This window comes from Dendrobates tinctorius, unplaced genomic scaffold, assembly GCF_039654945.1.
Source record: "Dendrobates tinctorius isolate UK_male_01 unplaced genomic scaffold, ASM3965494v1 ptg000177l, whole genome shotgun sequence".
Lineage (NCBI taxonomy): Eukaryota > Metazoa > Chordata > Amphibia > Anura > Dendrobatidae > Dendrobates > Dendrobates tinctorius.
In genome coordinates, this window is record NW_027361844.1 from 4,388,281 (window position 1) to 4,403,172 (window position 14,892).

The 14,892-nt window shown below is 42.4% G+C and overlaps 1 protein-coding gene across 4 annotated transcripts in view; it reads left to right on the plus strand.

Moving 5' to 3' along the window:
* The first annotated feature begins 4,756 nt into the window (after positions 1 to 4,756).
* The window catches only part of LOC141054238 (caspase-8-like), a 221,199-nt gene continuing 211,063 nt past the window's right edge, over positions 4,757 to 14,892 (plus strand). For all 4 annotated transcript variants that reach the window (XM_073551482.1, XM_073551483.1, XM_073551484.1 and 1 more), the window contains exon 1: positions 4,757 to 4,867. The gene's annotated coding sequence lies outside the window, so the exon portion shown is untranslated. The remainder of the gene's footprint in view (positions 4,868 to 14,892) is intronic.

The window sequence follows — 14,892 nt, forward strand, 5'->3', positions numbered from 1 at the left end:
TTGGTGGGACAATACACATGATTGGAATACAAGACTAGAAGGATACAACTTATTTGCAAGAAACAGACTTGATAAACGAGGAGGGGGTGTTGCATTGTATGTTAGAAACGCGTATATCTGCACAGAGATTGAAGCTTCAGAGACTGGGAGTTCTGTGGAAACTGTTTGGGTAAGAATACAAGGACAGAACAATGGAAAGGACACCATTGTAGGCATTTACTACAGGTCGCCTGTGCAAGCTGAAGATATGGATGAACTCTTTATGCATCAAATGGCCAAGTTCTCCAAAAAATATGACATAGTTGTCATGGGAGATTTCAACTATCCAGACATTTGTTGGGAATCTCTCTCAGGCAAAACTAACAGGTCAAGGAAATTCTTATCCTCTCTTGCTGACAACTTTATCTTCCAAAAGGTAGGGGAGAAAACAAGGGGAACTGCTACCTTGGATCTAATCCTTATAAACAGGGAGGAAATGGTTGAGGAGGTAAAAGTGGCTGGAACCCTAGGAGGTAGCGACCATGCTATTTTAGAATTTTGGATAACTAGAGGCGGAAGACCTGTGAAGACTCAGACGTCAAGGTTAGATTTCAGAAAGGCAGATTTTAAGGGATTCAGAAAGATAATTGGAGGGATCCAATGGCTGGATATCCTTAAAGACAAAAATGTCCAGGAAGGATGGGAAATCTTGAAAAATGAAATTCTCAAAGCACAATTGTTAACAATTCCGAAAAGAGGGAAGAATAGGAAGCATTTAAGGAAACCAGGATGGGTGAACACAGAACTTAAGCACATGCTAAAAAGGAAGAAAAAAATGTTTATAAAATGGAAAGAGGGAGGCATATCTAAAGAAGAATATAATGCTGTCTGCAGAACCTGCAGGGCACAAATCAAATTAGCTAAAGCTGAAAATGAATTGAGGCTTGCAAGAGATGTCAAAAGCAATAATAAAGGATTTTGGGGATATGTCAAAAGTAAAAGAAAAGTCAAAGATGCTATAGGATTTTTACAGGATGAAAATGATGAAATGGTAAGACAGGATGTTGAGAAGGCTGAACTTTTAAATTCCTATTTTGCATCTGTTTTCTCTCAGAAAGGAAATGTAACACCAACTGTTATTCACTGTCCTATTAAGGGAATAGAAGAATCCAGGATATCTATAAACAGAAAGATAGTGAGGAAACACTTAGCTAACCTAAATGAATTCAAGTCTCCAGGTCCAGATGAATTACACCCCAGAGTACTGATGGAGATAGCAGAAGAAATTTTTGAACCCCTCTCCATAATCTTTGAAAATTCTTGGAGAACAGGAGAAGTGCCAGAAGACTGGAGAAGAGCAAATGTTGTTCCTATCTTCAAAAAGGGGAAGAAGGTGGACCCAGGCAACTATAGGCCGGTGAGTCTGACTTCTATACCAGGAAAGATCTTTGAACAAATTATTAAACAACATGTATGTCAATACCTGGATAAGAATGAAGTGATCAAACAGAGTCAGCATGGGTTTGTAACTAATAAGTCATGTCAGACTAACTTAATTTCCTTCTATGACGGTATCACTGATTGGGTGGATCAAGGAAATGCTGTAGATATAGTATATCTTGACTTCAGCAAAGCATTTGACAAAGTCTCTCATACAATCCTTATTGAAAAAATGACTAAGTATGGAATGGACAAGGCAACTGTTAGGTGGATTCATAACTGGCTTAGTGATCGGACCCAAAGAGTGGTCGTAAATGGCTGCACATCCAGTTGGAAGAATGTCTCAAGTGGGGTACCACAGGGCTCTGTCCTGGGCCCTGTATTGTTCAACATCTTTATCAACGATTTAGATGAAGGAATTGAGGGTAAACTGATTAAATTTGCTGATGACACAAAGCTAGGAGGGATAGCTAATACTAGAGAAGAGAGAGAGAGGATTCAAAAAGATTTAAATAAACTGGAGAAGTGGGCAGCAACTAACAGAATGGTTTTTAACAGGGAGAAATGCAAAGTACTACATCTGGGCAATAAAAATGAAAAAAGCATATATAGAATGGGAGGAATAGGGCTAAGTGACAGCACATGTGAAAAAGACTTGGGTATACTAATAGATCACAGACTGAATATGAGTCAACAGTGTGATGCAGCAGCAAAAAAGGCAAATGCAATTCTAGGATGTATTAACAGAAGCATACAGTCTAGATCACGTGAAGTCATTATTTCCCTCTACTCCTCTTTGGTCAGACCTCATCTGGAATATTGTGTCCAGTTTTGGGCACCACATTTTAAAAAAGACATCAACAAACTGGAGCAAGTTCAGAAAAGAGCGACCAGAATGGTGACCGGTCTGCAAACCCTGTCTTATGAGGAAAGGTTGCAGGATTTGGTAATGTTTAGTTTGCAAAAGAGAAGACTGAGAGGAGACTTAATAGCTGTCTACAAATATCTAAAGGGCTGTCACATTGTAGAAGGATCAACTTTATTCTCATTTGCACGAGGAAAGACTAGAAGCAATGGGATGAAACTGAATGGGAGGAGACACAGATTAGATATTAGAAAAAACTTTTTGACAGTTAGAGTGATCAATGAGTGGAACAGGCTGCCACGAGAAGTGGTGAGTTCTCCTTCAATGGAAGTCTTCAAACAGAGGCTGGACAGACATCTGACTGGGATGATTTAGCGAATGCTGCTTTGAGCAGGGGGTTGGACCAGATGGCCCAGGAGGTCCCTTCCAACTCTACGATTCTATGATTCTATAAAAAACATTGTACACAGGAGCATATGAAGTGTTGGTACAGACTTTTTGTTCCTCTATTGCAGCCCTACAATTGCTCAGTACGGAAGAAAGCCATAATACAGCCTTGTGTGTGAGCCCTTGTGCAATATGCTGGCATACTTTTGCACTGTTCTGGCATTATATACATTATTTTCACAAAAACATAGTATGGCAATAGTATGAACTTACCAAAATGTAACGAACATCTTGTACAGAAGAAAGATCTGCTGCTGATGTATTTAGCTCAGAGAGGATATGCCAACACTGAATACAACCAACTGTAATACAATTTCTGTTCTGTAATATAGATGATATGAATGGACTTTCAGCCTATGAGTATTAAGAAAAATATCCCCATTATACTCAGAGCGAACACATATAATGAAATAGGTGATATATATATATATTAAAATACACGCTTTATTAAAATGTTGCATTTAAAGGTTGTCCACGCTTGAGAGAAAGGTCCCCAGTCACAGTGTGCCGGCAGACATCAGAATCATAACAGTTCCTGATGCCCACATTGGCACAATTCCCCTGTTTTCCCACTGCGAGTGGGTCATCTCTTAACCCTGTGTATGTGATGTGCCTAGCATTCTCTTCTGGTTTTTCTCAATTTACTTCTGTTGAAAGAAAGAGTAACAAGGGAAAACAACGTCTATACTAAAGTCAAATATTATTTATCATTAATCATAAATACAATATTGAGCGACCAAGCGGACCAGACTAAATAAAACAAGGGTTAGTCGGTATCAATTAGACTAAAAAAGGAGGGGGGAGTAGTTGGTAACATTTGAGTAAAAAATCTTATTAAAACATAATTAAAAAATTAAAAAACATAAACAAGGACGCTCACTGGAGTATGAAATAATACAAGGAAGCTGATAAGTAATCTATATATATAATGCCTTAAATTGTCTGTCATCCACTTACATCTGGATTTCCCCGAATCCCACAATCCACTGCGCCGCACCAGAAGTACGCCCACCGCCATTTTGGTACACCCAAGTGATACCGCTCGGAACCAGGACGCAGCGGCGATCCCGAACGCCGCTGCGATCCCAACCGCCACTGGGATCCCAGCTGCTGCTCGGATCCAGGCCACCACTGCGTTTCCAACCGCCCCTGGGATCTCAGCTGCCGCTCGGATCCAGGCTGCCGCTGCGATCATGAGGCTGTGAAAGGAGTGTAACGAGGGGATATAATGAGAGGGGTGTAATAAAGGGGGTATAATGAGGGGGGAGTAATGAGAGGGATGCCCCCGCCGGACCCCCGCCAGGACCCACTGCCTGACTACACGAGCCGGATCTCGCCGCTGCCTGCTCACCCACCTCCGTGCAGTCACAGCCGGCAGGAAAGACCGTGGCTTGAGGCCTGTGCTGGAGATTGGGTGCGGCCACCCTCTGGTGGCAACGCACAGCATCTCCAGCACAGACCGCAAAACACCGTCTTTCCTGCCGGTTGTGACTGCACGGAAGTGGGTGGGCCGCCACCCCCAGCGCCACAAAGCTGCCCCCATTGTGATGTTACTGCCCTCCCGATGCAATAGCATCAGGCACACATCTAGTAGTAATATATACTCACAATATTTCCAAATAAAAATTAAAATTATAAATAATGAAATAACACACTGTACACAAAAAATATTATACCTCCTCCCCCCTCCTTTTTTTGTTCTGTTGAAAGAAGCCAAATCCGTCAAGTCAGCACATAACCGCAAGTATTGAAATTACATACATACAGTCACATTACTGGAAATACCTGGGAATCATACAAGTCCTGTCACGATTCAACACTTTTGCATCGAGCCTGGACAACCCCTTTAACACAGAAAGCCCATTTAATAAAACATTTGCTGAGCTATCATTTTAGGGATCAGCCACCTTCCTGTGCATGAATTACAATTTTTCTATAATATTTATAATATACCCCCCCCCGTTATACGGCACGCAGCAAGGATGAGGAAGTAAAAATCTCTTTGAAAAAGGGAGGAACAGGGAGGTTGCTGGTAGGGTGGTTCCTTGAAGTTGTACTGACACACGTTAACTTTTTCACACTTCCAGTCAGTGAAAGAGTAAGAAGCGCTCTCCACACTTAAGAAAAGTCATAAAAGTAAGTAGTTTCAAAACATATAATGTATGTCATGAAATGATATCCAGTACATATTTTTCTAGGTTTAGATTGTGTTTAACTTTAACTTAAAGAAAGGTAGAAAAAAAATTTGTGCTAGAAATAGAAAGTGAAACTTCCAGCTTGACAGCACGTTGCACTAGGAAGAAAATGTACTTTACAGATTTTATATTGAATAACAAAGATACATTTTAAATGCAATGCTTTTAATACCTGTTCACCTAATGTAATAATGGAAATCTTTGTATGCAGTGGCTGGGGTCAGTTGTGCTTCCTTTATTTAGAGGAGTTGGCCCATGTTTATTATATTTCATCTAGGAAGCTCTTCATGAAAATCCTCAACTTTATGCAAACTAAATTTCAATTCCCATGGAGCCCATGTGAAGGGTCCAGCTGACATGTTTCGGACTGCATCAGTCCTTACTCATAGCAGTGATTAAGGAACAACACAAAATCCACATAGCCAAGAGTAAGGACTTATGTGGTCCAAAACATGTCAGCTGGACCCTACAAATGGGCACCATATGGATTTATAATACTAAAATAAAATTAGATGTTTTTATGAAAAGCTTTCAGTTTGCTGTTGTCCTGTCTTTGGGCTTCCATGCACAGGACGAACTCTGTCATCAAGGTTGGTGAGCTGAAAATCATTTTGTCTAGATATTGCTGTTACATACTTTTGTGTTCCTTTGATTTGTTCTAGTAAAGTTTACCTAATGATTCCGTTGCTGATTGACAAAAGCTGAAAAGGGAAAGTGGAAACCTTTATAGGGGTTTTAAGGGAGTTCATGAAGTTAAAAGCATTAAATATATGTTTGAGAGTACTTGGCACTTCAAACGTGTATAACATATGAAAGTTATTGTATTATAGCATTTAAAGATCAGTGTAAAGCAGCATGATTAATAAAATCATCCTCCAGACAAAAGTGCATAACGTTCATGGACTAGTTAATGGAAACTGATTGTAAAAAGATCTGTTCCTAAATATGTGACTATATTTTCATTTCCTGTTTTGTATAAATGTGCTAATGTAAGCACGGTGGACTATACTGTCACATTTCTACCCCTGAAGTCACCATTGTGTGAAAAACTGTTTGCCCCCTTCCTATTCTTTTGCTCTGGGGGATAGAGCAAAATAATTCCTATTCCTTTTTTTTTTATGAAATCCACCCACAACCTTTTTAACGTTTGGGGGTGGATTTGATAGGCCTCATGCCACGACCCGTTCGCTCAGGGAAGAGATACATACTAATTGTTGTGGATTTTGCCACCAGGTACCCTGATGCTGATGCGGTAGCTCTCCGAGGAATAGATGTAAAGAGGATATTCCGTGCATTAGTTGAGATCTTAAGCTGGGTGGGTTTTCCTAAGGAGGTTGTGTCGGATAAGGGAATGCAATTCACGGGTGAGGTATTGGGTACTCTGTGGAACCGGTCCAGGGTCCAACCAGTGTTCACCTCTGCATGCCACCCACAGATAAATGGACCCTGTGAGCAGTTCAATGGGACCCTGACATGGTTGATCTGTGCCTATTTAGAGAAGGAGGGTGGGACTGGGAAGAAGCTATGCCACAGCTCCTGTTTGCCTACAGAGAGGTGCTGCAGGCCTCTACCGGTTTTTCCCCATTCAAACTCTTATATGACAGGCAGCCTTGTGGCCTGCTAGACTTGGTGCAAGAACACTAAGAAGAGCGGTCCGATTCCTGAGGGTACCAGTGCTCCACTATGTGAGGCAGTTGCGAGAGAGGATACAACACCGTGGGCAGCTTGCATAGGTACACTTAGGCGAGGTACAAAGACAATAGAAAACCTACTATGATAGGGGCACCCAGCCACAAGAGTTCACCATGGGCCAGCAAGTGCTGGTACTAACTCCCATCTGCCATGACAAGTTGCAGGTCAACTGGGAGGGTCCCTACACTATAATCGCCAAAAAGGGGGGAGTCACCTATCAGGTAGCATTCGACCCCACTATACCCAAGCCAAAAGGATTCATATTAACCAATTAAAAGCGTACCAGGCCAGAGATACATGTGCTGTAGCTATATGCTGTCCTCCTCCTGATGCCTCAGAACCTGATCTCCTCCTGGCTTTGTTACAGGACACCGAAGAAAACGGAGGGGTGAAGTAAGTCACTTTAGGGGATTACCTCACCCCTGGCCAATCCAGTCAACTATGGGGGTTATTAGCCCAGTATCGTGGGTTTTCTATAACCAGCCTGGTCGAACTACTGTGACTGAGCATTGGGTGGACACTGGGACAGTAAGGTTAATTTAACAGCTGCTGTATCGAGTGGCATCTGAAGTTCAACAGAGGATTTTGAGGGAAATGAATGAAATGTTACAGTTTGGAGTGGCGGTTTTCTCATGCAGTCCGTTGAAGTCTAGCACAGTCCTTAGCCCGAAAAAGGACCGGAGCACAAGGTTCTGCGTGGACTAATGAAGGCTGAATGAGATAAACATCACCAATGCCAACCCCATGCCCCAAATAGATGATTTGTTAGTCCAGATCGGGGCAGCAACATTTGTGTCTACCTTAAATCTCAGAAAAGCCTACTGCCATTGGATGCCTAGGAGCGCTCATCCTTCTTCACCCCCTTTGGTCTGTTCCAAATTACGATCATGCTATTATGGATGAAGAATGCGCCAACTACTTTTCAGCGAATGGTGGATGTCATGCTTGTAGGCTGTCAGGAGCCTGGCCTGACCTGGCCAAAGAGGAAGCAATAACTCAGTGGACCTGGTGACGCACTCAAAAGCAAGAGCAAGCATTCTTGGATACTTACCGGTATTACCAAAAATTCATCGCAAGGTACAGTACCATAACAAAGCCCCTGACTGACCTGACAACAAAGAAATTCCGAAGACTGATAGAATGGACCAACCCAATGTAGCTGTCACCACAGGGGGGTCTCACAGGCAGTCTCAGGTGATGGGGAAAATACCTCTACCTGTACACAGTTAGCTTTGGGGAGGGGGGTTTCTCTAGGACCTGGCTGAATTCCAGGGACAGCTTGGGGTATTTAGGATAACTAATGAGGAAATGGAGGGTTTGATGCTGGCGGAAGGGTATACACAAGCTACGGTCATGATATCCGTTGTCTGGCGGAACATAGGCTGTGACTGCAGACTGTACCAGCAGGAGATACCAAAAGCTGTCGGCCAACCAGAAGTTGGGAGACAGTGGGTATCACCTAGTGTCGGGGCAATGGAATTACCAATCCCAGGTTGAGAACTTGTGGACTGAGGGCATTGCATTTTGGCCATCTACCTGGAGTTGCTGTATGACCGTGCTCAGAAGAAATAAAGCTAACTGCATCATTAACCTGTCTAGGTGATTATTACAATCCACAACCTCAGATCTTCACTTATAGTATAAGAAATACAGTAAGGAAAATAAGTATTTGATGCATTGCTGATTTCAGAACTCTCCTTTCTTTGTGAGAAAACTTGCAAAATTGTCAGTGTATCAAATATTTATTTTCCCCACTGTAGATAGTGACAGTAGGGTAAGATATAGTGATGTAGTATATAACGTTTAGGGAAGTTCTGCCAGCTACATACTATAGGGAAAGCCATAGTTAATGGTTGGGACTAGCCCACAGTGGGAGGGATAATTCACAATAAAAAGGTACTGCTTCATGTTAGAGATCAGATAGTACAGTAACTAAGGTCAAGTTCAAGTGTAGTGGACTGCTTGCATTAGCAAGGATGGCATTGGGAAGCCTTACTAGAATCCCCTGTGAACAATCCTGCAATGTCTGGAGCTTAAAACTTGTTACAGGTACTATGGTGAGTGCCTTACCATCTGGCGTTCAGGGGACTAGGGACGCAGAACCGCAAGAAGGGAAGACAGCCGATCCCAAGTGCACTGCAGGACTGGATGGGAGATCCCTGGGGCTGACAGGAATAGCCAATGTAGAGATGGTCCAGAAGGAACCGATAGTAATGTTGGAAATATGCTGTGTTAAGGAAATAAGAAATAACCGTGACCGATAGTGCGTGTTACAATCTAAAGGACATGAACTAAACTCAAGCTGAAACTCAAATAGGCTTTATTGGCAGGATCAAAATACATTTAGTGTTGCCAAAGCAAGGAAAATACAGTTAGGTCCATATATATTTGGACAGAGACAACATTTTTCTAATTTTGGTTCTAGACATTACCACAATGAATTTTAAACAAAACAATTCAGATCCAGTTGAAGATCAGACTTTCAGCTTTCATTTGAGGGTATCCACATTAAAATTGGATGAAGGGTTTAGGAGTTTCAGCTCCTTAACATGTGCCACCCTGTTATTAAATGGACCAAAAGTAATTGGACAATTGACTCCAAGGCTATTTCATGGACAGGTGTGGGCAATCCCTTCGTTATGTCTTTCTCAATTAAGCAGATAAAAGGCCTGGAGTTGATTTGAGGTGTGGTGCTTGCATTTGGAAGGTTTTGCTGTGAAGGAAACATTCAGTCAAAGGAGCTCTCCATGCAGGTGAAACAAGCCATCCTTAAGCTGAAAACACAAAAAAAAAAACATCCGAGAAATTGCTACAACATTAGGAGTGGTAAAATCTACAGTTTGGTACCTCCTGAGAAAGAAAGAAAGCACTGGTGAACTCATCAATGCAAAAAGACCAGAGCACCCACGGAAGACAACAGTGGTGGATGATCGCAGAATAATCTCCATGGTGAAGAGAAACCCCTTCACAACAGCCAACCAAGTGGACAACACTCTCCAGGAGGTAGGCGTATCAATATACAAATCTACCATAAAGAGAAGACTGCATGAAAGTAAATACAGAGGCTTCACTGCACGGTGCAAGCCACTTATAAGCATCAAGAATAAAAAGGCTAGACTGGACTTTGCTAAAAAAAACATCTAAAAAAGCCAGCACAGTTCTGGAAGAACATTCTTTGGACAGATGAAACCAAGATCAACCTATACCAGAATGATGGAAAGAGAAAAGTATGGCGAAGGCGTGGTACAGCTCAAGATCCAAAGCATACCACATCATCTGTAAAACACGGCGGAGGCAGTGTGATGGCTTGGGCATGCATGGCTGCCAGTGGCGCTGGGTCACTAGTGTTTATTGATGATGTGACACAGGACAGAAGCAGCCAAATGAATTTTGAGGTATTCAGAGCCATAATGTGTGCTCAGATCCAGCCAAATGCAGCCAAACTGATTGTCCATCTGTAGTATGAAACAACGACCAATCAGTTTGGCTGCATTTGGCTGGATCTGAGCACACAGTATGGCTCTGAATACCTCAGAATTCATTCGGATGGGTTTTTTTCTGTTTTTGCAGCTTAAGGATGGCTTGTTTCACCTGCATGGAGAACTCCTTTGACCGAATGTTTCCTTCACAGCAAAACTTTCCAAATGCAAGCACCACACCTAAAATCAACTCCAGGCCTTTTATCTGCTTAATTGAGAATGACATAACGAAGGGATTGCCCACACCTGTCCATGAAATAGCTTTGGAGTCAATTGTCCAATTACTTTTGGTCCCTATAAAAACAGGGTGACACATGTTAAGGAGCTGAAACTCCTAAACCCTTCATCCAATTTTAATGTGGATGCCCTCAAATGAAAGCTGAAAGTCTGAACTTCAACTGCATCTGAATTGTTTTGTTTAACCCCTTCACTTCCAAGGGTGGTTTGCACGTTAACTCCCGGGCCAATTTTTACAATTCTGACCACTGTCCTTTTATGAGGCCATAACTCTGGAATGCTTCCGTGGATCCCGGTGATTCTGACATTGTTTTCTCGTGACATATTGTACTTCATGTTAGTGGTAAAATTTAATTCATATAACTTGCGTTTATTTGTGAAAAAAACGGAAATTTGGCGGAAATTTTGAAAATTTCACAATTTTCCAACTTTGAATTTTCATGCCCTTAAATTACAGAGATATGGCACACAAAAAGCTTAATAACATTTCCCACATGTTTACTTTACATCAGCACAATTTTGGAACCAAAATTTTTTTTTTTGTTAGGAAGTTATAAGGGTTAAAATTTGACCAGCGATTTCTCATTTTTGCAACACCATTTTATTTTTACGGACCACATCACATTTGAAGCCACTTTGAGGGGTCTATATGATAGAAAATACCCAAAAGTGACACCATTCTAAAAACTGCACCCCTTAAGGTGCTCAAAATCACATTCAAGGAGTTTATTAACCCTTCAGGTGCTTCACAGGAATTTTTTGAATATTTAAAAAAAATGAACATTTAACTTTTTTTCACAAAAAAAATACTTCAGGTTCAATTTTTTTTATTTTACCAAGGGTAACAGGAGAAATTGGACTGCAAAAAATTATTGTGCAATTTGTCCTGAGTACGCTGATACCAGATATGTGGGGGGGAACCACTGTTTCAGCGCATGGCAGAGCTCAGAAGGGAAGGAGCGCCGTTTGACTTTTACAATGCAAAAATGGCTGGAATTGAGATCGGACGCCATGTCACGTTTGGAGAGCCCCTGATGTACCTAAACAGTGGAAACCCCCTACAAGTGACCCCATTTTGCAAACTAGACCCCCCAAGGAACTTATCTAGATATGTGGTGAGAACTTTGAACCCACAAGGGCTTCACAGAAGTTTATAACGTACAGCGGTACAATTAAAAAATCATATTTTTTCCACAAAATGATCTTTTCACCCCCAATTTTTATTTTCCCAAGGGTAACAGGACCCTAAAAGTTATTGTGCAATTTGTCTTGAGTATGCTGATACCCCATGTGTGTGTGTAAATGACTATTTGGGCGCATGGCAGAGCTCGAAAGGGAAACAGCGTCATTTGAGTTTTTTGGCTGGAATTGAGATCGGACACCGTGTCGCGTTTGGAAAGCCCCTGATGTACCAAAACAGCGGAATCCCCCCACAAATGACACCATTTTGGAAACTAGACCCCCCAAGGAACTTATCTAGATGTGTGGTGAGAACTTTGAACCCCCAAGTGCTTCACAGAAGGTTATAACACCCAGGCGTGAAAATAAAAAAATCATATTTTTTTTTCACAAAAATCATATTTTTGCCCCCAATTTTTTATTTTCACCTGATGTGCGCAAATAGTGGAAACCCCCCAATTCTATCTCCAATCCTAACCCTAGCCCTAGCCCTAACCCTAGCCCTAACCCTAACCCTAATGGGAAAATGGAAATAAATACATTTTTTTAATTTTATTATTTTTCCCTAACTAAGGGGGTGATAACGGGGGGGGGTTTGATTTACTATTTATCGTGGTATTTATATTTGGCAGCTGTCACACGCTAAAAGACACTTTTTATTGTAAAAATAGTTTTTGCATCACCACATATTGAAAGCTATAATTTTTCCATATTTTGACCCACTGAGTCATGTGAGGTCTTATTTTTTGCGGGACAAGTTGACGTTTTTATTGGTACCATGTTCAGGCATGTGACATTTTTTGATCGCTTTTTATTTCGTTTTTTGAGACGCAGAATTTACAAAAACCAGCGTTTCATGAATTTCTTTTGGGTGGTGCGTTTACGCCGTTCTGCGTGCGATAAAATTGATAAAGCGGTTTTCTTCTTCGGGTCAGTACGGTTACAGCGATACCTTATTTATGTCGGTTTTTTTATGTTTTGGCGCTTTTATGCAATGAAAACAATTTTATATAAAAAATAATTATTTTTGCATCGCTTTATTCTGCGAGCTATAACTTTTTAATTTTTTCGCTAATGATGCTGTATGATGGCTCGTTTTTTGCGGGACAAGATGACGTTTTCAGCGGTACCATGGATATTTATATGCGTCTTTTTGATCGCGCGTTATTGCACTTTTTGTTCGGCAGTATGATAATAAATTATTTTTTGCTTTGTTTTTTATTTTTATTTTTTAAGGGGTTCGCTTAAGGGGTAACTAAGGGGGGACATAACTGTCATGTGACAGATCGCTGATCTGTCACATCACAGATCGCTGTGACAGATCAGCGATCTGTCACAGGCACTGCTGCAGGCTTCCTCATGCCTGCGCTCTGCGGGCAGTGAGGAAGTCAGCTTCCTGCAGGCCCCCGGAGGTCCCTGCCACCATATTGGATCCGGGGACCTGCAGGAAAGGAGCCCCCCGCAGCAGCGCTGCACATTGCGCTGCCGTGGGGGGCTCAGGGAAGTACGAAGGGAGCCCCTCCCTGCCAATGCTTCCCTTTAACCCCGGTACACCGCGATCGTGTCTGCCCCTGACACATTGTTCCGGGTGTCAGCTATGATAATTAGCTGACACCCGGCCGCGATAAGCGGCGCTCACCATGTGGGCGCTGCTTATCGCTATGACGTAATATTCCGTTCCTGGTAATTAGGGCACATGGACGGAATATTATGTCCAATGAAGGAAAGGGGTTAAAATTCATTGTGGTAATGTCTAGAACCAAAATTAGAAAAATGTTGTCTCTGTCCAAATATATATGGGCCTAACTGTAGATGTGACAGGGGAGGAAATGGGGATTATGGGAATGGGGTGTTGGGGGCACAATTTGGGAAATAATAGTCCATTTGGGGGTTTTAAGTTCCTTTCAGCTTATGACATATGGTAACGTATTGGGCGGCGATCTCCACTGTTGATTCCTCTTCCCCCAGTAGGATGCAGTTTCCTCTCCTCGTCCATGGATGGGAAGTCCAGGTTGTGAATGGAAAGTCTCCAGAAGTGAGAGGCTCTCACTGCTGAGTATTTATTGCAGTGACGCAGAAAGTGTGCCTCGTCCTCCAGTGCCCCCTGCTGGCAGTTCTGGCACAGTCTATTCTCCCATGGCTTGTATGTCTGTCGGTGCCGTCCTTTTTGCACCTCTAGACTGTGGGCACTCAGTCTGTATAGACTCAGGGTCTGTCTGTCTTTGGGGTGATGTAACCTCTCCAGATATGGGGCCAGAGCATAGTCCGTCCGTCCGCAGTGACCTGTAGATAGTGAGTTTCTGGGAGTTCTTTAATTGACTCTGCCAACCCTCTATATATTTCATCTTGCAGCTCTCTGAGATCTTCTTTATTTCAGCTTTTGTCAGGGTGTGTTGCTGACTTTGGACTGGCTACCAGGGTTCATGGCTTGCTCTGGGCTTTGGCTCAATATGGCTTTATGATGAACTAACCAGTAAACTTTTGTTGACTCCTTAAGATGAACACCTGAAAGCAGAAGAATCTTCTTGCGGCCTACAAGTGAATGTGATGTCCCTCACACCTGAGTGCACATTGGGACATGGACACGATTTTCTTGTGCCCAGGCATATTGAAGCAGCTGCTCACCTACAGCTACTGGGGCAAGGAACTTGTTTTATACGCCCTGGCACGCTACAGAAAAGAGATGGTCCTGGTGGGGTGTTGATGTTGTAAGGGCCTTATGCCTGTACAGGCAGTGCATCAACTGTAGCAGATGTTGTTTGCTGGCCAGGACCATGAACTCCACAGATCAATAAAAGAGACTTCCGTTCAAACAAGGGGACTTTACTGAACTTGATACAAGTTGTGTACAAGGGATAGCAGATACACAGTATTAAGCACATTTCCTTCACAGAAAAAGCCTTTTCATTCCTACTGTATCCTTCCTCTGTAGTCTACTCCACGGCTCTGCAGCTTATCTGTTTTGTCTTACGTCGCCACAACCCAGCTTCTACGATACAGTCGTGTTCTGTGGGTCTCTCCACTTATTCAACGGCTCTGCGTCCTATCATTATGAACGCCCTAGATCCACCGCTCGGGACCCTCAATAATCCTACGCTTCCAGCCCTGTTTCAGTCTGTTATCTTCGGCACTAGCAAGCTCTTGGGTATTTAGTGACTCGGCAACCTATCCAAGAACGCCTCACAGAAAGTCTCTGAGTCTCATCCGTTTCTCTCCTCAGAATCTCGCTATTCCTCACTACAGTTTCCTATAAGATATACACCCCTTGGCATTAAACTTTACATTACTTATACACTATGCATTATCACATAACACTACATGGCAATTTACATTATGTCACATAACTGCACAATATATGCTGAAACCCTAGGACATAGTA